Source organism: Dendrobates tinctorius, unplaced genomic scaffold (genome assembly GCF_039654945.1).
Source record: "Dendrobates tinctorius isolate UK_male_01 unplaced genomic scaffold, ASM3965494v1 ptg000007l, whole genome shotgun sequence".
NCBI classification, from domain to species: domain Eukaryota; kingdom Metazoa; phylum Chordata; class Amphibia; order Anura; family Dendrobatidae; genus Dendrobates; species Dendrobates tinctorius.
The window spans coordinates 49,901,455-49,928,234 of NW_027361675.1; the positions used below are offsets into that span (position 1 = coordinate 49,901,455).

General features: G+C 45.1%; 1 protein-coding gene across 2 annotated transcripts in view; it reads right to left on the bottom strand.

The window, feature by feature from the left end:
• The window catches only part of RPH3AL (rabphilin 3A like (without C2 domains)), a 592,574-nt gene that overhangs the window by 540,935 nt on the left and 24,859 nt on the right, over positions 1-26,780 (bottom strand). Inside the window, exon 1 of one of the 2 annotated variants that reach the window (XM_073574464.1) lies at positions 23,547-23,661. The exons of the other annotated variant lie outside the window; for it this stretch is intronic. The gene's annotated coding sequence lies outside the window, so the exon portion shown is untranslated. Of the gene's footprint in view, positions 1-23,546; positions 23,662-26,780 lie in introns of those variants that run through there. 2 annotated transcript variants of the gene reach the window in all.

Here is a 26,780-nt window from a genome sequence, read left to right on the forward strand (position 1 = left end):
GGTGTCAATATAATCACTGCACCCCTAAATGAATTCATTGAGCGCTTTACTTTGCAAAATGGGGTCTTTTATGGGGGAAGATTCTGCTGTTCTGGCTCTTTAGAGGCTCTGCCAATGTGACATGGCACCCTCAAACCAGTCCAGCAAAATCTGAACTCCAATGTGACGCTTATTCCCTTCTGAGCTGTGCACTGTGCCTCAAAAGTAGTTTTCAGCCACATATGAGGTAGCGGCATACTTAGGAGAGATTGCGCAACAAATTTTCAGGTCCATTTTCTCCTGATATTCTTGTGAAAATTAGAAAAAATTGTAGCTAAAACAACTTTTTTGGGTGAATTTTTTGTCATTTTCAAAGATCAACTTTGTAAAATTTTGTGGGTTCAAGGTACTCAACACACATCTAGATACATTCCTTGAGGGGGTTGAGATTCCAAAATGGTGTCCTTTGTGGTTGGTTTGAACTGTTTAGCGACATATGCAAACCATGCCATCAAAATCTGCATTCCAAAACGTCACTCCTTGCTTTCTGAACCCTGCCGTGCGTCCAGAAGGTTTTTTTTACCACATATATGGTATCAGCATGCTCAGGAGAAATTGCACAACAAATTTTACAGTCAGTTTTCTCCGGTTACCCTGTGAAAATAAAAAATCTGGGGACTAAAATAAATTTTTCGTGGGAAAAATATTTTTTTTTAATTTTCATGGCTCTATGTTATAAACTTCTGTGACTCACCTGAGGATTCAAGGTGCTCAGCACACATTTATATAAGTTCTCTGAGTGGTCCAGTTTCCAAAATGCTGTCACTTTTGGGGTTGTTTGCACTTTTTAGACACATCAGGGGCTCTCCAAACGCGACATGGCGTCAACTACCGTAATTATTCCAGCAAATTTTGCATGCAAAAAGTCAAATGGCACTCCTTCCCTTCCAAGCCCTGTTGTGCACCAAACAGTGGTTTTCCCCCCCACAAACAAGCAACGCAAGTCACATTGAAGAAATTTTACCAATATTATGAAGTACTATATGTCATGAAAAAACATTCTCAGAATCAATGGGATACGTTGAAGCGTTCCAGAGCTGTAACCTCATAAAGCTGGTCAGAATTGTAAAATTTGGCCTGGTCATGATGGTGAAAACAGGCTTGGGGGCAGAAGTGGTTAAATAGGAAGATATGGCCAAACAGTTTTTGTCTGACAGGAACACAATAACTCTGTTTGCATCACTACATTCAATGGCCTGTCAGCACAAACATCTGAATCCCGTTTTTCCAAAGCTTCAGAAGTCCTGATGGAGCCACTGATGTGAGACTAAAATCAAATGTGAACCAGGCCTTATGGATCGTCACGTACACACTTCCCAGCTTCTGATGTTTGGTGCGCCTGCAAAGATCAATTTATATACTTTCACTCACTACAGCACTTAACCTCTGTAATAGGTTGTAAAGGGAGCATAAATCACACCTAGACACAGGCTACACACCCTGGCTACACAACAAGCTGCCACCACTTATCAAACATATAGGGGTAATGAGTCCCTGAAATATATTCTACTGCCAGACAAATAGGTCAGACACTCTCTGAAAGGCTACGAATTGTGTACAGCACACAAAGACCAAACTTAAAGATTTAACATTTAATATAAAAAGTACAGTGCTTACATGATAGAATAAAAAAAGAAAAATAAAAAACACACAAATATGCAAAAACAGTTCTAAAATAATAAAAAGAGAAATAACGGAAAATACCTAATTGTTCTTCTGTTTCGTTGGAGGGAGAACAGGAATAATGCATCACAACCAGCATTGGCATAACCCCACATGTGAACTCTTTTACATTCTGTAGCTCAGCTTTTATACACCTGGTCCTGGTTTCCAAGACGACCTGGATTGGACTATTCTAAAAATTTGCTATTTGTGATGGACGGCGGGCTAATTTAGGGGCCAGGGCCTTGCATTTCAAATATCCTGTGTCTTTAGCTACTTCCTACATACAGTACATAGTGTGAGGCAGCAACTGGTGTTATTTGCGAGGGTCGCTATGTGTCCCCCAGGATGAGCTCAGAAGCGTATTAGATCCACTGGGGTGCCTTGTGGTCACAGCAGGACACCTGTGAGTCGGAAGGCAGAATAAAAGAAAGCATGAACCTGGTCACGTTATGTGGCCATGGCCAAGGAATTGTTCAGGAAAACCCAATATGGGACTGCAGGTAGGTAGTGGGGCTGGTCTGTTTCCTCCAGGCGGGATCTTGCAAGTGGGCCATGGCCACAGATTGCAGTTTAGAGGAAAAAGAAAACCCTGTAGGAAGTGTTTAGGGTGTGTCAGTGTGGAGTTGGCAGCAAGAAGTGCAGTTGGCACTGCAAAAGCTCAGCCTTTGTGAGGGAACAAAGACCAACAGAACGAACTCCTGGCACCCGGCAGCGGGAGACAGTCGCCCTCGGCAACAGGACACATTTACGGACTGTCTTGTTTCCCGGCTGGGATCCGGAGGATACCGCTGTGTTTTGTTTGTCATTTTGAACATTAAAACTACGTTTTACTTTGAACTTTCCTGTGTCACTGCTTCTTCACCGCACAGTGTGGACACCTCTGCACTACAATAGGAAATATTTATCTTCGTTATAGTTACCATCTGTTTCTCTTCAATACTGACCAGGGTGGGATGTCGGAATTAACACCACTTTACTCATAGCAAGAAGATCCCTTTGTTCTGAGTTCTTGAAAAACTGGTAAAATCAGATTAACCATTTGGTGTACGAGCAGTTTGCAGACTCAGCCCAATGCAAATACATTTTCCTTACATGAATAAACCCACATTCTGAATAATTAGAAAAACAAACTTGTGTACATGTGAGCAGGTAAGGAACAGCTGTGAAAGACAATAGTGCCTGATAAATATGCATTAATTAGCCTATTTTACATTTTTGTTTACAAAAAAGCATACAGCCCCTTTTTCAAAGAAAAATAGTAAAATTATAAAACAACTAACCAGTTAATGCTGTGGCAGACATCAGTTAGGTTCTTACTGGGAGTAATATAAGTGTGTAACAAAAAGGGCTTTAAAATGTTTAATGACTAAAATGCCAATCCATACAATAAGGCATGCACAACATAAAGAAGGATTTTTCCAGTGTCTCCAGGAGATAAAATAATTGCTTTATTGAGAATATAAAATCTTCATACCATCAGGTAAAAAATGACAAAGAGGCATATGGAGGGGAGCAATTTCCTACGCGTTTCACCCTAAGAGGGCTTAATCATGGAATGCCATGATACAATAAGGCATGCCCATGAAATTTATCACAAGGGATATTACTGCCATGTAACAAACGTCACCAATGCATGGCGCTACTCTTGCACATTTTGTTGCCATTCAAACTACGGTAAGTAGAATAACTCAACTAATCTGCATTGAAAGCTATTCAAATATCAGAAAACTAAATTATGAGTTTTCTTGTTTGTATAGATTAATTGTATATGAAATATTTCAAAACATTTTAGTTTACACATTTTCATATTCATATAAACTTGAACAATTCTTTCAAATTGTGTAGTTTGTTCTCTTGCCACCATTTCAATGTGGTCAACAACTGGTAAAATGTGTGAGTCATGCACTTTGGTGAGTGGCAAGAGGCTTTCACTTACTAATTTATCAACATTTCCCAATTATTCTGGATAAGCTGAAAATTACACACAATAAAAAAACAGACATGAGGATTTTATGTTTCCTGACATTCAGTAAATGTCAGTCGTTAATCAGTCTAAATGCCCCTCCGTATATGGATACTCCAAACAGGTGGATTTTAAGTAATACTTTACCTTGATTTATAGTGACATATGCCATTAGAAAATATGTCACAACCTTTTAAAGTCTATGAAAAATATTTGAGTATTTATGAATCAACTTTCAGTGACACTGCAGTAAGTTAAAAAAAAATGGTCCAGCATCAGTAATGACTAGAGTTGAGCGATACCGTCCGATACTTCAAAATATCGGATCGGAATGGATCGGCCGATCTTTAAAAAAAGTATTGGTATCGCCGATGCCGATACCGGAAGTCCCATTCAAGTCTGAGACTTCCGGTATCGGAATTGGAAAAACCCTTTCCTGCCCTTGTACAGCCTTTCGGGGGTCTGTACGGGCCTTCCGGGGGTCTCTGCCGGCCTGCCGGTGGGCTGTGCGGACTGCCCGGGGTCTGTGCACCCTGTGGGGGTCTGTACCGGCCTGCCGGGGGGCTGTGCCGGCCTGCCGGGGGGCTGTGCTGATGTCCGGGGGTCTGTGCAGGCATCGTCCGATGGGACTACAAGTCCCATCGGGCGATGCCTGCTACCATGACAGTGATTGACACATTAGCCAATGATGGGACAGTAGTAGTCCCATCATCCGGCTAATGTGTTAAATGTAAAAAAAAAAAAAAAAAAACCCACTACATACATACTACATACATACCACATATATACTACATGCTACATACATACCACATACATGCTACATACATACCACATATATACTACATGCTACATACATACCACATACGTGCTACATACATGCTACATACATGCTACCTACATACCACATACATACTACATGCATACCACATGCTACATACATACCACATATATACTACATGCATGCTACATACATACTACATGCATGCTACATACATACTACATGCTACATACATACCACATATATACTACATACATAGACATACAGTACATATAACAGAGTAACATACTTACCAATACTTGTCACATTGTTCCCCGAAGCCATTGTCGTCTACGGAATAAATATTAACATTACAAACCACAAAAATACTCACCCATGATCCGAAGCAGTCCACGAGTGTGCCCCACGATGATCTTGGGTAGAGAACTGCAGCATCAGCTGATGCTGCCGCTCTCTACGGGCTGCAGGAATCCAATGACGGAAGGTAGGTATCCTTCCGCACTGTATTCCTCCGCCACTTAAAAAAAAAAAAGTCCCTATTCTCACTTTATGGTAAAAGCTGTGTGGGAATGTATGTATGTAGTATATTTTTTTTTTTAAAAACATTTAACACATTAGCCGGATGATGGGACTACTACTGTCCCATCATTGGCTAATGTGTCAATCACTGTCATGGTAGCAGGCATCGCCCGATGGGACTTGTAGTCCCATCGGACGATGCCTGCACAGACCCCCGGACATCAGCACAGCCCCCCGGCAGGCCGGCACAGCCCCCCGGCAGGCCGGTACAGACCCCCACAGGGTGCACAGCCCCCCGGCAGGCCGGCACAGCCCCCCGGCAGGCCGGTACAGACCCCGGGCAGTCCACACAGCCCCCCGGCAGGCTGGCACAGCCCCCCGGCAGGCCGGCAGAGACCCCCGGCAGGCCCGAAATGACGGCGCATCATGATGCGCACACACGGCGCATCATGATGACGTCATTTCGGCTGTCAATCAACTTTGAACTTCCGATTCCGATGCCCATGCCCGATATTGAAAAAATATCGGATGTCGGTATCGGAATTCCGATACTTGCGGTATCGGAATGCTCAACACTAGTAATGACTAGAGTTGAGCGAAACGGGTCGAAAAAATTCAAAAGTCGCCGACTTTTGGCAAAGTCGGGTTTCATGAAACGAAACCCGACCCTAGGATGAGGTCGGCCACGAGGTCGGCGACTTACGCGCCAAAGTCGCGTTTCAAAAGTTTGTTTTGCGCTCTTTCAGCCAATCAGGATCCACGGACACTGTGGGCAACGTGATGACCTAGGCACGGGTCACCACCATCTTTCAGAAGGGCATGCAAGTGATTGGCTTGCTTTGGTGGGCATCACAGGGGGTATAAAAGGGCGTGCACGCCGACCGCCATCTTACTTCTGCCGATCTTAGTATAGGGAGAGGTTGCTGCTGATTCTGTAGGGAGAGAGTTAGGCAGGGAAGAAGACAAAAAAACTGCTTCTGCTGCTAGCGATTTGGCCTGCACAACACACAAGTCACTGTGTGTGCAGTGCAAGGGGAGGCTATATTGTGGTGTATCAGTGGTGTTGGTTGTTGGGCTGCCTTTTAAGGCTTCCTGACACGCTGGCATTGCTGTTTACCCACTGCTCCGCAAACTGCTTTTTTAAAAGCAATCCAATCTCCCTTATCCTCTAGTCACTTTTGTCACAGCTGTGCCATCGAGCCTGTCACATAGCGCTCAGATATCAGTGGGCCTCACACAATCCACAAGTGTCCAGTGTCCAAAAGTGTGGGCAGAGATTCAAAATCTCCATTATCCTCTCGTCACTTTGGTCACAGGCAGCTGTGCCATCGAGCGTGTCACATAGCGCTCAGATATCAGTGGGCCTCACACAATCCACAAGTGTTCAGTGTCCAAAAGTGTGCGCAGAGATTCAAAATCTCCATTATCCTCTCGTCACTTTGGTCACAGGCAGCTGTGCCATCGAGCGTGTCACATAGCGATCAGATATCAGTGGGCCTCACACAATCCAAAAGTGTCCACTGTCCACAAGTGTGTGCAGAAATTCTAAATCTCCCCTGTCCTATAGACACCTTGTTTTACATTACTATATAGTTTGTTGGATTTTGTCTACATTTCTACCAAAAATGAGGAAGGCTGGTGGAAGAGGCCGTGGAATTGGGCGGGGGTTGGCAGCTGGTAATGATGGTGTTGGTGGTGGATCTGATGGTAGTGGCAAGAGCAAAATAGGACCGAATGCAGGAGGTGCTGACCCTGCGTCATCGTCTGGCTACATAAGGCCTCGAACGCTTAGTTTTCTAGGAGTTGGCAAACCGCTTTTAAAGGCAGAGCATCAGGAAAAAGTTTTGTCTTACATTGCTGACTCAGCCTCCAGCTCTATCGCCTCCTCTTCTTCAGTTGTAAAAAGAAAAAGCACTGAGTCGTCATTGGAGGCTCATGTTCATGAACCACACCTTTCCTTGTGTCCTTCACCCCAACCAAGATTGAAGGATGACGCAGGCCATACTACTGATTACTCCATGGAGCTGTTTTCACATACCATGCCATGGAGTGCACTGATGCACAGCCGCTGATGGATGATTCTGCTGGTACATTCACTCAGAGCACTACATTGTCCTCGCAGTGTACAGAGCCAGATTTTGGCCCTGATGAGACTCAGGTGCCCCTTCCCGCACACTATACCACCATACACGGTGACACAGAGAAAGGTGCACATGACATAGAAGAGGAGGTGATGGATGACCCAGTTGTTGACCCAGATTGGCATCCATTGGGGGAAGAGGGTGCTGCTTCCAATAGCTCAGATGAGGAGCATCCACAGCAGACATCGACATCGCAACAGCTGTTATCTGGCAGGCCCGGAGCACTCCAAAGACAGGTTCCAAACATCAAAAGAGTTGCTGGACAGCTTGTCCAGAGGGTCAAAAGATCACAGCGTGCTAGGTCGCAAAATGTCTGCCAAAGTAGGAAGAGTGCAGTGTGGCACTTTTTTGAACAAAATCCTCATGATCAGGCCAAGGTTATCTGTAAGAAGTGCGCAAAGACCTTTAGCCGAGGGAAAAATCTGAAAAATTTGAATACCAGTTGCATGCTTAGACATTTAACCAGCATGCACTTGCAAGCGTGGACACAACACCAAACCTCAAGTGCCACATGTGCAACTGATCACAATGAAGGTAGTCAGCAACGCTACATTGTTTCCCCCACTGTAAGCCCACCGGTTAGCACAGCAGCAAATGTTGAGGTGTCGTTGCAAGACCACAGCAGTCAGGGAATCCCACTGTTATATCAACGAAAGACTGATTCTAGGCCATCAGAAAGAACACCAACTCCATCACCATCATCAACCCTCTCTAAGTCCACCCTGTCCACCGCTACTTCCACCATATGCAGCTCTCAAGTCCAGCTCACCCTCCCAGACACTATGAGTAGGTCAAGAAAGTACTCAGTCTCTCATCCGCGTACACTGGGTTTGAACGCCCACATTGCCAAACTAATCTCGTTTGAGATGATGCCCTTTCGGTTGGTGGAAAACACAGCTTTCCGCGAACTCATGGCCTATGCAGTACCACGCTATGACCTACCCAGTCGCCACTTCTCTCGCAAAGCCATCCCAGCCCTCCACCATCATGTGAAAGACCGCATTGTCCATGCACTCAAGCAGTCAGTGAGCGGAAAGGTGCATCTCACAACTGATGCATGGTCCAGTCGGCATGGCCAGGGCCGTTACGTGTCCATCACTGCGCACTGGGTTAATGTGGTGGATGCAGGGTCCACAGGGGACAGCGGTGGTGGGACAGTGCTGCCTAGCCCACGGTATAGGAAACAGTTGGCTGTAGGCGTTCGACCCTCCTCCTCCTCCTCCTCCAGAAGCGAAAGCTCGTCCACAGAGCGCAGTCGTACGAGCACTCCATCTGCAGCTGCCACTGTTGCACATGATGTGTCCCCCTATCGAGCAGCTAGTGGAAAGCGTCAGCAGGCTGTGTTGCAGATGATGTGTTTGGGCGACAGACACACCGCCGAGGTGCTGGCCGAGTACTTGAAGCGACAAACTGAGTCATGGCTGGGCAGTGTACATCTTGAGGCAGGCAAGGTAGTTAGTGATAACGGCCGTAATTTTGTGGCAGCCATAGCCCTTTCAAAACTCAGCCACATACCTTGCTTGGCTCACACCTTGAACCTGGTGGTGCAGTGCTTCCTCAAAAATTATCCGGAGTTAACAGCCCTGCTCCAGAAGGTGCGAAGACTGTGCGCGCACATCCGCCGGTCACCTGTACACTCCGTTCGTATGCAGAAGCTGCAGCGATTGCTCCACCTTCCCAACCACCGCCTCATTATCGACATTGCTACAAGGTGGAACTCCACCCTGCACATGGTGGAGCGGCTGTGTGAGCAGAGGCAGGCCATAATGCATTTGTGGGAGGATACACGGCCAGGCACTTTGAGAGCAGACATGGAGTTGACAGGCGTGCAGTGGTCGAAGCTGAAAGACCTTTGTAAAGTCCTTCAGTGTTTTGAGGAATGCACACGGCTGGTAAGCGCAGACGACGCCATCCTAAGCATGAGCATCCCACTTATGCGTCTGCTCATGCAAACGTTGACGCACCTTAAGGAGCAGGCGTCTGCAGCCAATGTTGATGAGGAGGAAGAGGAGGAGGGAATCCTTGATGACATTCAGCCATTGTCTGCTCAGGGACCTCTCCTGGACGAGGTGGAGGAAGAAGAGGAGGAGGAGGAGGAGGAGGATGATGGGGATGATTACTTAGGGGAGGAGGATGCATCTCATGGGGCAAGTGAAAATGTTGGCGTGGCAAGGTCTGGTACAGGGTTTGTGCGTGACTGGAGGGATGTGGATTTGCCAGAAAGTGCTCCTCCACCCAGCACTCGCAGTGCATCATTGACACCGGGAACATTGGCCCACATGTCAGATTATGCCTTGCGGATCCTAAAAAGGGACCCCCGCATTGCCAAAATGATGAACGATGACGACTACTGGTTGGCCAGCATCCTGGATCCACGCTATAAAGGCAAATTACAAAACATCATGCCACAGGAGAACCTTGACCTAATATTGGCTAATAAACAAGCAACTCTGGTAAATCGGTTGCTTGAGGCATTCCCAGCACACAGCAGCGGTGATGGTTCTCACACGAGCCGTACGGGCCGGGGTCAGCTTGGCAGAGGTGTTCGTGGTGCACACAGCAGAAGTGGCGTTGGAGACAGGGGTTTCATGACAATGTTGTGGACTGATTTTTCAAATACCGCTCACACAACTGGTAATACTGCATCGATGGAAAGTGACAGGAGACAGCAGTTGTCAACTATGGTTACAAACTACTTTTCCTCCCATATCGATGTTCTCCCACACAGGTCATTCCCCTTTGACTATTGGGCCGCTAAACTGGACACCTGGCCTGAATTGGCCCAATATGCCTTACAGGAGCTCGCTTGCCCAGCTGCAAGTGTGCTATCGGAAAGAGTCTTCAGTGCAGCTGGATCAATCCTGACAGAAAAAAAGGACCCGTCTGTCAACCCAAAATGTGGATGATCTAACCTTCATTAAAATGAACCACGCATGGGTTTCCAAGGATTTTGTCCCACCTTCCCCTGATGACACATAGGGTGACAGAAAAATGGCTTGCTTTGGTCCACCTCTTCCTGGTACTTCACCTATTTCGCCTTTTGCATCAGCTGAATGTCCAACATCAACATATGCCACTTTCTAAAACTCCCTAACTGTGCTGCCTCCCCCTCCATGGCCGGGGTCACCACCTACCGCACGACACCGTGCGAGTGCCGTTGCCTTGGACAGGTGGGTAGGCCGACTCTTGGGCGCGGGCACTGGCACAGGGTCCCTCATAGTGCAATCAAGTGTCTCTGACGGCGGTGGTGCACACCCGCCGTCAGACACACCGCTGTACTATGAGGGGCCCAGTGCCAGTACCGACGCCCACGAGTGGGCCCCCCTTGCTTGGGCAGGGCCTCAGCATTTGCAATCTTTACCTCTCCCTGCTCCTCCGCTGTGTAATCTGGGCCGTCAAATCCATACTGTGCCTGACACCATCTGAGCCTGCCTCCTGAGACATATATTTTGAATGTGTACGCTATCCATACATGTTATCCGGGGATACGGTACCCTTTCTAACCTTTGTGCAATCACGTGCAATCCATACTGGGCCTAACACCATCTGAGCCTGCCTCCTGAGACATATATTTTGAATGTGTACGCTATCCATACATGTTATCCGGGGATACGGTACCCTTTCTAACCTTTGTGCAATCACGTGCAATCCATACTGTGCCTAACACCGTCTGAGCCTGCCTCCTGAGACATATATTTTGAATGTGTACGCTATCCATACATGTTATCCAGGGATACGGTACCCTTTCTAACCTTTGTGCAATCACGTGCAATCCATACTGGGCGTGAGAACGGCTGGCGAGCTGTTAAGCAAGCTACAGCACCTGTCCAGACAAGTACAGGGATTCCCTAGCGAGGAGACTTGATTGTTTTCAATGTTGGGACAGCAATTTTTGGGGAGCACTATACTCTGGAGAATGATAGATGGGGCCCACCATACACTGGAACATTCCAAAGGTGGACATCAGACACTGGAGCAGCATTTACAGGGCCCATTATACACTAGAGCATTAGAAATGGGGCCCATTATGTTTGGAGCATTATTTGGGCCCATAAGACAGTGGAGCTTCATCCATGGGGACCAACATATACTGTAGCATTATGTGGAGCTCATCATATACTGTTTCAAACATTATATGGGACCAATGATTCTGTATGGAGAAATAGATGGGCCTCGTCATGAGATGTAAAAAGTGAGGTATTTTTCATTGTACTATACCGCTATTTCTCTGCCGTATCGGAGCATGATGAGTTGTGGTATGTGTTAAAGGGGCGCTCTTTCGCCCAGGGCACATGAAAACCCGCAGCCAGCCCTCCCCCCCCACAAATTTAGCCAAATAACCCCCATTTTTCAGTGCGTAACTTGTATTATGAAGTTAATTAAGGTTGACAAGCTTAAGTAAGAAGAATTGATGCTTTTGGCATTCAAATGGGCACTGTAGGTGTGTTTCCTGTCCTCCTCTCACTGCCGACTTTTATTCCCCATTGACTTACATTGGGTTTCGGGACGACCCCGACTTTTCCCTATAATCGGACGATCTTGCTCGACCCGACTTTTGGAAAAGTCGGGTTTCACGAAACGAAACGCGACCCTAAAAAAACAAAAAAGTCGCTCAACTCTAGTAATGACGTAAAAAAATTTCAGTCTTTATTGTGAAGTGAAAAAAAGACAGATAAAAGGTGCTTTCGTCGAGGTAAAAAGGCAAATGGATCCAATAAGTGTAGATCAAACGAAAGTACTGTATTATGTAAAAAATGCTTTCAATTAACAAACACTATGCGTTATGGCTGCATCCAGCCTTCCTCAAGAGTGTAATGGAATTGCTGGAATCCGCTATAGTGCAATTGGAGTTGTGCTTATAGTACAACTTTGCCAGGTGTGAAAATTTCATACTATTGATTTTATAGCTTTAATATGCTTCGAAAGCGCTTCTCTCTCTCTCCCTTTTCCACCAAGGAAAATCCACCATTGGTTCAGTTTTTATAGTGAACATCTATTAAAATTCATGCAGACACAGAAATTACCATTGTACATTTTGAACAGTAGAACTTGTTCTTAAAAGGAGTCTGTCGGCACCGAAGGACTGTTCAAACCAAGTGTATGCCCACTGTGCATCATGGCAGGGCCAATTATTTAAATACATCTTCCCATCTGCTTGGCTTCTATCTATCAAGCCAGAGCTGTTAATTAACCCCTTAACCCCCAAGGGTGGTTTGCACGTTCATGACCGGGCCAATTTTTACAATTCTGACCACTGTCCCTTTATGAGGTAATAACTCTGGAACGCTTCCATGGATCCTGGTGATTCTGACATTGTTTTCTCGTGACATATTGTACGTCATGTTAGCGGTAAAATTTCATTCATATAACTTGCGTTTATTTGTGAAAAAATGGAAATTTGGCAAATATTTTGAAAATTTCGCAATTTTCCAACTTTTAATTTTTATGCCCTTAAGTCACAGACATACGGCACACAAAAAACTTAATAAGTAACATTTCCCACATGTTTACTTTACATCTGCACAATTTTGGAACCCAAATTTTTTTTTCTTAGGAAGTTATAAGGGTTAAAATTGACCAGCGATTTCTCATTTTTGCAACACCATTTTATTTTTACGGACCACATCACATTTGAAGTCATTTTGAGGGGTCTATATGATGGAAAATACCCAGAAAATACCAAAAAGTGACACCATTCTAAAAACTGCACCCCTTAAGGTGCTCAAAACCACTTTCAAGAAGTTTATTAACCCTTCAGGTGCTTCACAGGAATTTTTTGAATATTTAAAAAAAAAAAAAATGAACATTTAACTTTTTTTCACAAAAAAAAAAAAAATACTTCAGGTTCAATTTTTTTTATTTTACCAAGGGTAACAGGAGATGTTGGACTGCAAAAGTTATTGTGCAGTTTGTCCTGATATGTGAGGGGAACCACTGTTTCGGCGCATGGCAGAGCTCAGAAGGGAAGGAGCACCGTTTGACTTTTTTAATGCAAAATTGGCTAGAATTCAGATCGGACGCCATGTCACATTTGGAGAGCCCCTGATGTACCTAAACAGTGGAAACCCCCCACAAGTGACCCAATTTTGGAAACTAGACCCCCCAAGGAACTTATCTAGATATGTGGTGAGAACTTTGAACCAACAAGGGCTTCACAGAAGTTTATAACGTACAGCGGTACAATTAAAAAAATCATATTTTTCCACAAAAATTATCTTTTCACCTCCAATTTTTATTTTCCCAAGGGTAATAGGACCCTAAAAGTTATTTTGCAATTTGTCCTGTGTACGCTGATACTCTATATGTTGGTGTAAACGATTATTTGGGTGCATGGCAGAGCTCAGAAGGGAAGCAGCGCCATTTGACTTTTTTGGCTGGAATTGAGATCGGACACCATGTCGCAATTGGAAAACCCCTGATGTACCAAAACAGTGGAAACCCCCCACAAATGACACCATTTTGGAAACTAGACCCCCTAAGGAACTTATCTAGATGTGTGGTGAGCACTTTGAACCCCCAAGGGCTTTACAGACGTTTATAATGCCCGGGCATGAAAATAAAAAAAATCGTATTTTTTTCCACAGCCATGATCATTTAGTCCCCAATTTTTTTATTTTCCCAAGGGTAACAGGAGAAATTGGACCCCATAAGTTGTTGTCCAATTTGTCCTGAGTACGCTGATACCTCATATGTGGGAGAAAACAACTGTATGGGCACACGTCGGGGCTCGGAAGGGAAGTAGTGACGTTTTGGAACGCAAACTTTGATGGAATGTTCTGCGGGTGTCATGTGCGTTTGGAGAGCCTCTGATGTACCTAACTATTGAAACTCCCCACAAGTGGCCCCATTTTGGAAACTAGACCCCCCACGGAACTTATCTAGATGTGTGGTGAGCACTTTGAACCCCCAAGTGCTTCACAGAAGTTTATAACGCCCGGGCGTGAAAATAAAAAAAATCACTTTTTTCCACAAAAATGATTTTTGCCCCCAATTTTTTATTTTCCTAAGGGTAACAGGAGAAATTGGACCCCAAAAGTTGTTTTGCAATTTGTCCTGAGTACGCTGATACCCTCTATGTGGGGGTAAAACACTGTTTGGGCGCATGGCAGAGCTTGGAAAGGAAGGAGCACCATTTGACTTTTTCAACGCATAATTGGCTGGAATTGAGATCAGACGCCATGTTGCGTTTGGAGAGCCCCTGATGTGCCCAAACAGTGGAAAACCTCAATTCTAACCCCAACACAGCCCTAGCCCTAATGGGAAAATGGAAATAATTAAATTTTTTTTATTTTATTATTTTTCCCAACTAAGGGGGTGATAACGGGGGGTTTGATTTACTATTTATGGCGGTTTTTATATTTGGCAGCTGTCACGCTAAAAGACTTTTTTTGTAAAAATAGTTTTTGCATCGCCACATATTGAGAGCTATAATTTTTCCATATTTTGACTCACTGAGTCATGTGAGGTCTTATTTTTTGCGGGACGAGTTGACGCTTTTATTTGTATCATGTTAGGGCACGTGACATCTTTTGATCGCTTTTTATTCCTATTTTTGGGACGCAAAATGAACAAAAACCAGCGTTTCATGAATTTCTTTTGGGGAGTGTGTTTACACCATTCCGTGCACGGTAAAATTGATAAAGCCCTTTTATTCTTCAGGTCAGTATGGTTACAGCGATACCTCATTTAGGTCTTTTTTTATGTTTTGGCGCTTTTATGCAATGAAAACAATTTTATATAAAAAATTATTTTTGCATCGCTTTATTCTGCGAGCTATAACTTTTTTATTTTTTTGCTGATGATGCTGTGTGGCAGCTCGTTTTTTTGCGGGACAAGATGACGTTTTCAGCAGTACCATGGATATTTATATGCGTCTTTTTGATCGTGCGTTGTTGCACTTTTTGTTTGGCAGTATGATAATAAATCATTTTTTGCTTGTTTTTTATTTTTATTTTTTAAGGGGTTTGCTAAAGGGGTTAACTAATGGGACAGTTTTATAGTGCGGGTCGTTATGGATGCAGTGATACCAAATATGTGCACTTTTATTGTTTTTTTTTTTTTTCATTTCCAAAAAATGAATTTATTAGGAAATATATTTTTTTTTTTGGAATTTATTTAGTGATTTTTTTAAAATTACACTTTTTTTTAACTTTATTAAGTTGTCCCAGGGGGGACATCACTGTCCTATGACAGATCACTGATCTGTCACATCACAGATCACTGTGACAGATCAGCGATCTGTCACAGGCATAGACGCAGACTTTCTCATGCCTGCGCTTTGCAGGCACTGAGGAAGTCAGCTCCCTGCAGGCCCCCGAAGGACCCCGTCGCCATCTTGGATCCGGGGACCTGTAGGGAAAGAGACCCCCGCAGCAGCGCTGCACATTGCGCTGCGGTGGGGGGCTCGGGGAAGCACGGAGGGAGCCCCCTCCCTGCCGATGCTTCCCTTTAACCCCCGGTACACCGCAATCGTGTTTGATCACGGTGTGCAAGGGGTTAACGTGTCGGGGCAGTCCGTGACCGCCCCTGACACATTGTCCCGGGTGTCAGCTGTGATAATCAGCTGACACCCGGCCGCGATCAGCGGCGCTCACCACGTGAGCGCCGCTGATCTCACTAAATGTACTATTCCGTCCTTGGGACTTAGGTCCCAGCTCATATGGACGGAATAGTATGTCCAATGTAGTAAAGGGGTTAAAAAAGTGCAACTATAATAATGAATTGGGTGCAAACAAAAGGCTAAAAAAGACTCAAGACACACAAAACCAGACAAAAAACAGGCACAAAAGCAATGATGAATCGGGGCCTTGGAATGTAGAAAAAAATCTGAGTACTGTATAGGTGTTGAGGAAATATAGTAATGGAGAAAGAAGTGTTTGTTGGAGAAGGTCTTGGTACTGGAAGACAGAATGCTTGAGAAGATTTGGGTAATGGAAGTAGCCTGAATACTGAGCAAGGATCTGGATGTTAACAAAAGGATTTAACTTATGGAGAAAGATAAAGAATAATATTAACAGAGAGACATCGGAGTAGTTTCATCAAGGTTGACATTTCGTATTCTAGTTTATTAAGAGGCGCGAAGTCCTAAATTAATTTGGAACATCTTTCAGCAGAGGTGTAGTAGTGCCAAAAATGTACTCTAGTCTTATCTGTCTTATTTTACACCACTTTGTGGCATAAGGAATGATGACTTTTTAGGGCGGCAGTTGGCCATGCCTGTTATGAATGGGTCACCGAGGAGGATGGCAGGAACAGGCTAAGCCACCAGGGAACCAGAGAGTTTGATAACTCAGTGGATTGCAGACCCCTGATCCTAACAACACATCTAGCAGCAGCGTACCTATGAAGCCCTAGATGCCTCGGCACAGCCGGAGAACTAACTAAGCCTAAAGCCAAAAAGGTGAAATCTAAACTGCCCCGGAGCAGATCTCCAAAGGAATAGACAGCCCCCAAACATATTTTGTCGGTGAGACAAGATGAGACACAAACATAGGCAGAAAATAGACTGAACAAATGATGGGGCCCAAACTGTCTAGATAGGACAGGACAGAAAAGATACTGTCTGCAATCACGCAAAAACCCTAAAAAATCCAACACATCTGATATACAAAATACTTGAGGCCACACGACCTCACCCCCGCTAGATCAGCACTCTGGTGTGAACTGCAAACAAAGCAAAAGATACTAATATAACAAGTACTGAACAAACTGGCACAAGCTGTAGCATATGGAGCAGGGCCCAGTGCTGCCACCAGCAGGGAGTACGCTGAACCCTCGCAACAAAGCAGAAAGCAAAAAAAAAAAAAAAGGCACAACCAGATTAGATGCAAAGGATTAGCAAAAGAATCACTTAACTGAACCATGCAGATCAGGCAGAAGACTGAAGAGCTCAAAATGCTCAAGGAGGAAATCACCAGCAAACACAAAGGGAAACCTGCTCACTTATATGCTCCCAGCCAGCAATCCCAGATTCCCAATCATCGCCATCAGGTGGCAAACCTCCATCAGACCGGCCAGCTCCACTACCAGTAACCACCAGAGGAAGCTCCAGTTCAGAAGTCCGAGCAAGGGAATTCACAACACTTGCCCTCTTGCTAAGTTCCTCCCATTTTTCAAAAAGTTGTCAGAACTGATATAAAAATGTAAAATGTCTAAAAGGTTTTGTGCAAAAATTTGCAACATTTTAAATTGTTTTATGTCAGATTTCTGCCGTTACCTTTATGATAGGTTTGGGTAAAATAATGTATATCAACATTGCTTAGATACAAAGCAGATTGGCGATCCCTGATGGCAAATATTGATATTTCAATGAATAGTTCCAAATTTCAATTCCTTTGAGGCATCCATCACAACATAGAGGCAGCCAGTCCACAAAGCTGGCAGAGAAGAGCAATGTACAGCTGACATCGGAAATGTAAGAAAGACTGATCTGAATTAGTACGGCTGGTTTGGGCGCTATTCACCTGAGTTTATCCTTCCCATCCATGTTGTTTGTATCAGGAAAAGGGGAATGATTTTTGTTTAAATAGGGGTTAAAGAGATGTCCCCTTTTACATAAAAAACTCTTTGCAAGTTCAGATAACATGTAAAAAAAAAAAAAAAAAAAAAAAAAAAAGTAAACTTTACTCCCCCAAGTCCAATTCTGTATCTCCACTATTGATGAGCGAACGTTCTCGTATCCTTCAGCATGACCGGTTTGGCAGTGAGTCAGTAATGGTGTGGGGTGGCATCTCTTTGAAGGGTTGCACAGCCCTCCATGTGTTCACCAAAGGTAGCCTGACTGCCATCAGGTACCGAGATGAGATCCTCAGACCCCTTGTGAGACCATATGCTGATGCGGTTGGCCCTGGGTTCCTCCTAATGCAGGACATGGACAGACCTCATGTGGCTCGACTGTGTCAGCAGTTCTTGCAAGATGAAGGCACTTAAAGGGAAGGTGCCACAATTTTATATAATTTGCAAAAAAATAGTAAGTAACAAAACATGTTGTTTCAGCAAATGTTGTACTAACCAGGATTTATGGTTTGTTTGTAATCATGTTTTAATGTAGCCACTGGGCGCTGCCATCTTGATTTGCAGATCTGTGGAGGACTCATACAGTCTGCAAATATGGCCGTCCCTGGACATAGGAGACTGCGGTCGGTTCCCGACCCCACATTGCAGCCTCATTAGCAGTGAACTGGGCACGCCCCTGTGGGCTGCACATTCAATGCTGTAGGTGTGGCTGGGCGCCATTTTACTGTAGCCCAGTGCTATCTGCTGAGCTCCACTTACCCTCTATCACAGGACCACTTGTGGCATAACAGGTTCTGTGTTGTGAGGAGAGGCTGTAGATATGGAGAAGGTGGTCAGCAGAGGAGAGAAGCGCTCACTGGAGCCGGAGGATGGAGAATGGTGAGTGCGGGTGACTTTCCTCTATGCTCCTCTGTCCTGCTTACTCCAGGCTCGGCCCTGTGCTTCCTGCTCCAGCGTCCTCCTGCTCTGTCTCCGCCTCCTCACACACAGCCCCAGTGATCTCCGGTAATCTGACACCTTCATTTTTATGACAGCTTTTATGGCTGTCTGAGGAGGACAGTGACATATACAGCCCATAGTCTAGTGTATAATTGGGGGGGGGGGGGGCTGGAAGTTTCACCAGTGTGGGCATATCTGTAATCCTCTCCTGTGTGATGCTGACTGCTGAGCCGTGTATCTAATCCTATCCTGTGTGATACTGACTGCTGAGCCGTGTATCTAATCCTATCCTGTGTGATGCTGCCTGCTGAGCCGTGTATCTAATCCTATCCTATGTGATGCTGTCTGCTGAGCCGTGTTTCTAATCCTCTCTTGTGTGATACTGTCTGCTGAGCCGTGCATCTAATCCTATCCTGTATGATACTGCCTGCTGAGCCATGTGTCTAATCCTCTCCTGTGTGATACTGACTGCTGAGCCGTGTATCTAATCCTATCCTGTGTGATACTGTCTGCTGAGCCGTGCATCTAATCCTATCCTGTATGATACTGCCTGCTGAGCCATGTGTCTAATCCTCTCCTGTGTGATACTGACTGCTGAGCCGTGTATCTAATCCTATCCTGTGTGATACTGTCTGCTGAGCCGTGCATCTAATCCTATCCTGTGTGATACTGACTGCTGAGCCGTGTATCTAATCCTATCCTGTGTGATGCTGACTGCTGAGCCGTGTATCTAATCCTATCCTGTGTGATACTGCTCTCCTGAAATACTCTGTGCTGCTGTCACCCTGCTGGTTTTATGTGTGATCTACATGGTGGTATGAACTATATGGCGGCATTATGTGTGAAGTATATGGCGGTATTATGTGAGAACACTATGGCAGTATTATCTGCTAAAAGGGGACCCATTCTAGGGCGATTCTGGCTGAGCACCTGCACACGGGTCAGGGGTAATAGGTGCAGTCAGGGGAGGGCTGGTGAAGCAGCTGAAGAGAGGGGTCTCATTTTTATCGTTACTGTATGGCTACATTTCCCCCATCCTGCTTCCAAGCATCACCCTGGACTGCGCCTGTCGCCTCGCTTTCACACATCGCCAGGACAGAATCTGAGGAGGGGAATGGGGTCTTTGCATGCAAAGTCTGGATCAGAACAGGCCATCAATCAGCAGAAATGTTTCCTGGATTTCTGTGCTGCTGTCACTCTGCTCCTCCCCCATATATCTCCCTCTGTGCCCCCCATGGACCAGCACACTGCTCTCCTGAAATACTCTGTGCTGCTGTCACCCTGCTCCCAGAATCCTTGCTGCCTGCCATCCTCGGTGACCAAAGACCCCATTCCTCTCCTCAGATCCTGTCCTGGCGATGTGTGAAACCAAGGCGACAGGGGCCTGATGTATGGTGGAAGGAGCAGGGCGACAGCAGCACAGAGTATTTCAGGAGAGCAGTGTGCTGGTCTATGGGGGCACCCTGTTCGGTGCCAGGGATTGTACATGGTCCATCCATGTGTATAAAACACAGCGCTCTGTCTGTTCCACAGAAATCCAGGAAACATTTCTGCTGATTGATGGCCTGTTCTGACCCAGACTTTACATGCAAAGACAGTCAGTAACTTTGCAGGCCCCATCAAAATGGCTGCTCACTGTGTTCCTAGATGTCATAGGTTTGTGCCAGATTTCAGTATCTGCTCCCCCTAGTGTTAACAAGTGGAAATGCCAAACTTTTTAAAATTATTTTTCATATTTTGCAAAATTAAAAACAAATGATAATATTTTTTAAGAAAATGTAAACATTAATTCTTTACATTTTTTCAATTGCTGAAAAAACATTTTTTGGATGGCACCTTCTCTTTAAGCTATGGACTGGCCCTCCCGATCCCCAGACCTGAATCCGATTGAGCACATCTGGGACATCATGTCTCGCTCCATCCACCAATGTCACGTTGCACCACAGACTGTCTAGGAGTTGGCAAAATGCTTTAGTCCAGGTCTAGGAGGAGATCCCTCAGGAGACCATCCGCTGCCTCATCAGGAGCATGCCCAGGCGTTACAGTAGGGAGGTCATACAGGCACTTGGAGGCCACACACAATACTGAGCATCTTTTCCTTGTCATGAGGCATTTCCACTGAAGTTGGATCAGCCTGTAATTTGATTTTCCACTTTGATTTGGAGTATCATTCCAAATCCAGACCTCCATGGGATATTCATTTTGATTTACATTGATAATTGTTATGTTTTATTGTTCTGAACACATTCCACTATGCAATGAATAAAAATTTTAAACTGGAATATTTCATTCGGAGATATCTAGGATGTGGTATTTTAGTGTTCCCTTTATTTTTTTGAGCAGTGTATGTTTGAATCCTTATGGCTGCATGTCTCGCGGTTGTTAGCCGCAACACGTGCAGAGATTGCCTAACAAATAGCCACGAGACATGCAGCCGCGGGGACTCGAACATATTTCTTCAGCATGCTGAAGACACTCGGTTAGTGCCGGAGCATGCTCGGATAACACCTTAGCTGAGAATGTTCGCTCATCAGTAGTGTTGAGCTTTCCGATACCGCAAGTATCGGGTATCGGCCGATATTTGCCGTATCGGAATTCCGATACCGAGTACCGGTACTTTTTTCGTATCGGATACCAGAATCGGAAGTCCAAAATGCAATGAGCCACTTTTGTGGCTCTGATTGGCTGCCGAAATGACGTCATCATGATGCGCTGTCTGTGCGCATCATGATGCGCCGTCAGTTCGGGCCTTCAGGGGGGCTGTGCTGACTGTCCGGGGGTCTGTACCGGCCTGCCGGTGGTCTGTGCAGGCCTGCCGGGGGGCTGTGCAGGCATCGTCCGATGGGACTACAAGTCCCATCGGGCGATGCCTGCTACCATGACAGTGATTGACACATTAGCCAATGACGGGACAGTAGTAGTCCCATCATCCGGCTAATGTGTTGAATGTAAAAAAAAAAAAAAAAAGTCCCTAGTCTCAATTTATGCCATTGCTGCGTGGGAATTTCCCACGCAGCAATGGCATAAAGTGAGACTAGGGACTTTTCTTTTTTTTTTTTAAAGTGGTGGAGGAATACAGTGCGGAAGGATACCTACCTTCCGTCATTGTATTCCTGGAGCTGGTAGAGAACGGTAGCATCAGCTGATGCTGCTGTTCTCCACGCAAGATGGACGTGGGACCCTCGTGGACTTCTGCGGATCGGGGTAAGTATATTGGTGTTTTTTTATTTTGATATTTATCCCTCAGGTGACAATGGCTTTGGGGATCAAAGTGACAAGTGACGGTAAGTATGTACTGTATGTCTATATGAATGTAGCATGCATGTAGCATGCATGCAGTATGTAGCATGTTACATGTAGTATGTTACATGTAGTATGCATGTAGTATATATGTATTATGTATGTAGCATGTATGTAGCATGCATGTAGTATGTATGTTACATGTAGTATATATGTAGTATGCATGTTGTATGTATGTAGCATGTAAATTTTTTTTTTTTTACATTCAACACATTAGCCGGATGATGGGACTACTACTGTCCCATCATTGGCTAATGTGTCAATCACTGTCATGGTAGCAGGCATCGCCCTATGGGACTTGTAGTCCCATCAGACGATGCCTGCACAGACCCCCGGAGCCTGCACAGACCACCGGCAGGCCGGCACAGACCCCCGGAGCCTGCACAGACCACCGGCAGGCCTGCACAGACCACCGGCAGGCCTGCACAGACCACCGGCACAGACCCCCCGGCAGGCCGGCACAGACCCCCCGGCAGGCCGGCACAGACCCCCCGGCAGGCCGGCACAGACCCCCCGGCAGGCCGGCACAGACCCCCCGGCAGGCCGGCACAGACCCCCCGGCAGGCCGGCACAGACCCCAGAGAGGCTGTACAAGGCAAAAATAGGGTTTTTCTTATTCCGATACCGGAAGTCCCATAGACTTGAATGGGACTTCCGGTATCGGAATCGGCGATACCCGATTTTTTTTTAGATCGGCCGATACCATCCAATACGATACTTTTAAGTATCGGACGGTATCGCTCAACACTACTCATCAGTAATCTTCACCACTGCCACGGTCTCTGTTTGGCTGCCATGGTGACCTTCAGCCAACAATACTGCAGCCAATGACTGAATTCAATAGTGCAGATGTGACAGTTACCGCTGCAGCCAAACAGAGACTGGGGCACTGGTGGAGAAACAGGACTAGACCCAGAAAGGATCGGAAATGCTCAGTTTTGTTTTTTCATCTGAGCCTGTGGAAACAATTTTTTGAAAGGGGATACCCTTTTTAATTTGACAACATATTTTTGTGATAGTAAATGCTTTACATGCTCATTTCTGAAAATGGCAGCTATGGAAGGAGCAGGTTTTCTTAATGTTCCCAGTAGAATACAAGTAATATTGGTGCCTGCACCTTTCCTTTATAGCGTCCGTGTGAAACCAGTGTAGTCTCTCATGCAGTCACCATACAAATCATTATTTTTCTCAGGTCAAAAACAAATGAAAACCATTTTCATCTGCAAAAGTGAATTTGTATAAAGGCTCATTCACGCGTCAGTATTTGGTCAGTATTTTGCATCAGTGTTTGTATGCCAAAGCCAGGAATGGAACTTACCGAGAAAAAAATATAATTGAAAGACTGACTCCTGTTCCTTATTTTGGAGACATTCCTGGTTTTGGCATACAAATACTGATGAAATACTGATCAAAAATACTGATGTGTGAAAGAGTCCTGAGTGTGCCCCATTCCGAGCATGGCTCGCCACAGTGCACCTACTCCCTGAACACATTTGCTGGAATTGTATAATGAGGGAACAAAAATGTCACTTTTATAAATTTAATGCAAACAAGATTGTAACTTAGAAGATTGCCAAGCAAAACAAGAATTCAATAAGAGGAAAAAAAAAAAGCAAAGAACCTGCATGTTTTGTAAATGTAAATCAGGAGCCGAGCATCTAGAAACATGACAGACACAGAAACTTACCTCAGCAGCTGGACGTGTGTGTCTTGCTCCAGCTCCCGGCACTGTGAGGACAGCCTGCTGTCAGCCTTTCTGCTAGCAGCGAAGTGAGCAGCTGGCGGAAACAGGGGACCTGGCCAGTCAGTCACACAGGAGCCGCTGCACGTCACAAGGACAGGCTGAGTCACAGGTGGAGACGGCTACACGTGTGTGTTATCTGGGCATAAGTCTCCTAATGACAGAGTGCTGCTGCCCTGGTGTCTGTGTACTCAGGGCTGTGACGTCACAGCTGTATACTGCAGCTGTTTGCTGCTATGCTACCCTGGGGTTTCCTTCTCCTACTTATAACCTGGTGTGATACAAACAGAGGACAGTTCATACTAGGGCAGCACGGTGGCTCAGTGGGAGTCCTGGGTTCGAATCCCACCAAGGACAACATCTGCAAGGAGTTTGTATGTTCTCCCCGTGTTTGCGTGGGTTTCCTCCGGGTACTCCGGTTTCCTCCCACTCTCCTAAGACATACTGATAGGGAATTTAGATTGTGAGCCCCATCAGGGAGAGTGATGAAAATATGTGCAAACTGTAAAGCGCTGCGGAATATGTTAGCGCTATATAAAAGTAAAGATTATTATACTGAGCAATACCTCAGTCAGAGGGGGAATATAGGAAATGGATGATTCTGGCAATCCACGAAGTTGAGGCAAACTGCACCCCACGTACTAAAATAAGTCAAAATTCTGCCACAAGAGCAAAAATTAGCAGCACACTTGCTCTGCACTAAATTCATTTTTCCCACTTTTTTTTTTTTTAAATGAGTTTAGTGTTTTGTCCCTCTTTTTGCCATTTTTCTCTTTCATCTTTTTAATCCCTTTACCCCCAAGGGTAGTTTGCAAGGTAATGACTGTGCCAGTTTTTACAATTCTGCCCACTGTCAAGTTATGTGTAGGGATGAGCGAGTATACTCGTTAGGATTCAGTACTCGGCGAGTAATGCGGTAATCGAATCCTAGCAAGTAAATTTCACTACTCGCTGCGCAATATTTGGAACTCCTGTCTGGCATGGGTCAGCCAATCACAGTAAAGCCACTGCCTTCTTTGTTGTGGCATTACTGTGATTGGTTGGTCAGGGGTCTGTGCAGGCCCTGCCGGGCTGATCGGGGGTCTGTGCATCCTCTGCCGGGCTGATCGGGGGTTTGTGCGGGCCTCGAGGAGAGCCCGCGTACACACAGACCCCCGCACACATTCTCCGCCCGCACACAGTCTCCGCCCAATACTCGCATTTCCCATAGACATACAGTGGACTCGTTAGTATTAGGAGCTACTCGTAACGAGTACAGCGATTCCAAGTATTTTACTACTCGCTCATCCCTAGTTATGATGTAATAACTCTGGAATGCTTCCATGGATCCCGGTTATTTTCAGGCTGTTTTCTCGTGACCCATTTTACTTTATGATAGGGGTAAAATTTCTTTGATCTGACGTGTTTATTTGTGAAAAAACGGAAATTTGTTGAAAATTTCACAATTTTCCAACTTTGAATTTTCATGCCTTTAAATCCTAGAGATATGGCACACAATACTTAATAAGTAACATTTCCCACGTTTACTTTTCATCAGCATAATTTTGGAACCAAATTTTTTTTTGTCAGGAAGTTATAAGGGTTAAAACAGCGATTTCTCATTTTTACAGCACTTTTTTTTTTTTTTTTACGGGCACATCACATTTGAAGTGACTTTGAGGGGTCTATATGATAGAAGATACCCAAAAGTGACACCATTCTAAAAACTGCACCCCTCAAGGTGTTCAAAACCACATTCAAGAAGTTAATTAACCCTTCAGTTGCTTCACAGAAATTTTTGGAACGTTTTAAAAAAAGTGAATATTTAACATTTTTTCACAAAAAATTTACTTCAGATACAATTTTATTTATTTTACCAGGGGTAACAGGAGAAATTGGACTCCAAAAGTTGTTCTGCAATATGCCCTGAGTACTCTGATACCCCATATGTGAGGTTAAACCACTGTTTGGGCGCATGGGCAGGGCTCGGAAGGAACTTTTTCAACGCAAAATTGGCTGGAATTGAGATTGGACACCATTTCGAGTTTGGCGAGCCCCTGATGTGCCTAAACAGTAGAAACCCCCCACAAGTGACACCATTTTGGGAACTAGACTCTCAAACTTATCTATGTGTATGGTGACTGAGCACTTTGAACCCCCAAGTGCTTCACAGAAGTTTATAACATAGAGCCGTAAAAATAAAAAAAATCATTTTTTTTCCACAAAAATGATCATTTCGCCCCCCAATTTTTGAGGCATAGTGCAAAGCTCACAAGGGAAGAGGCACCATATTGGAGTTCAGATTTTGCTGGAATGGTTTGAGGGTGCCATGTCACATTGGCAGAGCCCCTGAGGTGCCAGAACAACAGAAACCCTCCATATGTGGACTCATTTTACAAACTACACTCCAATTAATTCATCTAAGGGTGCAGTGATCATATTAAGACCACGTGTGCCTCACAGAATTTTATACCACTGAGCTGTGGAAGAATAAATTACATTTGGCACGTGAGGTGCCTGAATAGCAGAACCCCCCATAAGTGACCCCCATTTTACGAACTACACCTCTGAATGAATTCATCTAGGGGTGCAGTCATCATATTGACACCATGGATGTGTCACAGAATTTTATACCATTGGGTAGTGAAGACAAAATAACTACGTTTTTACCACCAAAATTTTGTTTTAGCCAAAGATTTTACATTTTCACACAAGTGTGTAAAAAAGGAAACCAAAATTTGTCCCACAAATACCCCATATGTGCCTGTACAGTACTACTTATCCATATGGAGAGACTCGGAAGGAAAGGAACTCTATTTGCCTATTCAAGTAAATGGGTTTGTGCACATGTCAGTGTATTTCCACGAACCGTATGTCCGAGGGCAAAACACACTGATGTCCATTTTTTTATGACCGCATGGGCCACAAAACATCGAGCACACATGCATAACACACAGATGTCAACCATGTGACACGCACTAGTGCCGGGGAAGAAGCGTTACAGTAAGCGCTGTTTCCCGGAGCCGGGTGTTGAACACAGCTCTCATCATTCTCCCCTGCTCTGCCAGCGATCGGTGCATGCAGGGGAGAATGATGAGAGTTACATTTAAGTAATAAAAGAGACAGCAGGCAGTGGCTGGTGGACACAACGCCCCGGCTGGGGACTGCAACAGAACTGTGTGTAAAGTGTGAAGACTGCAC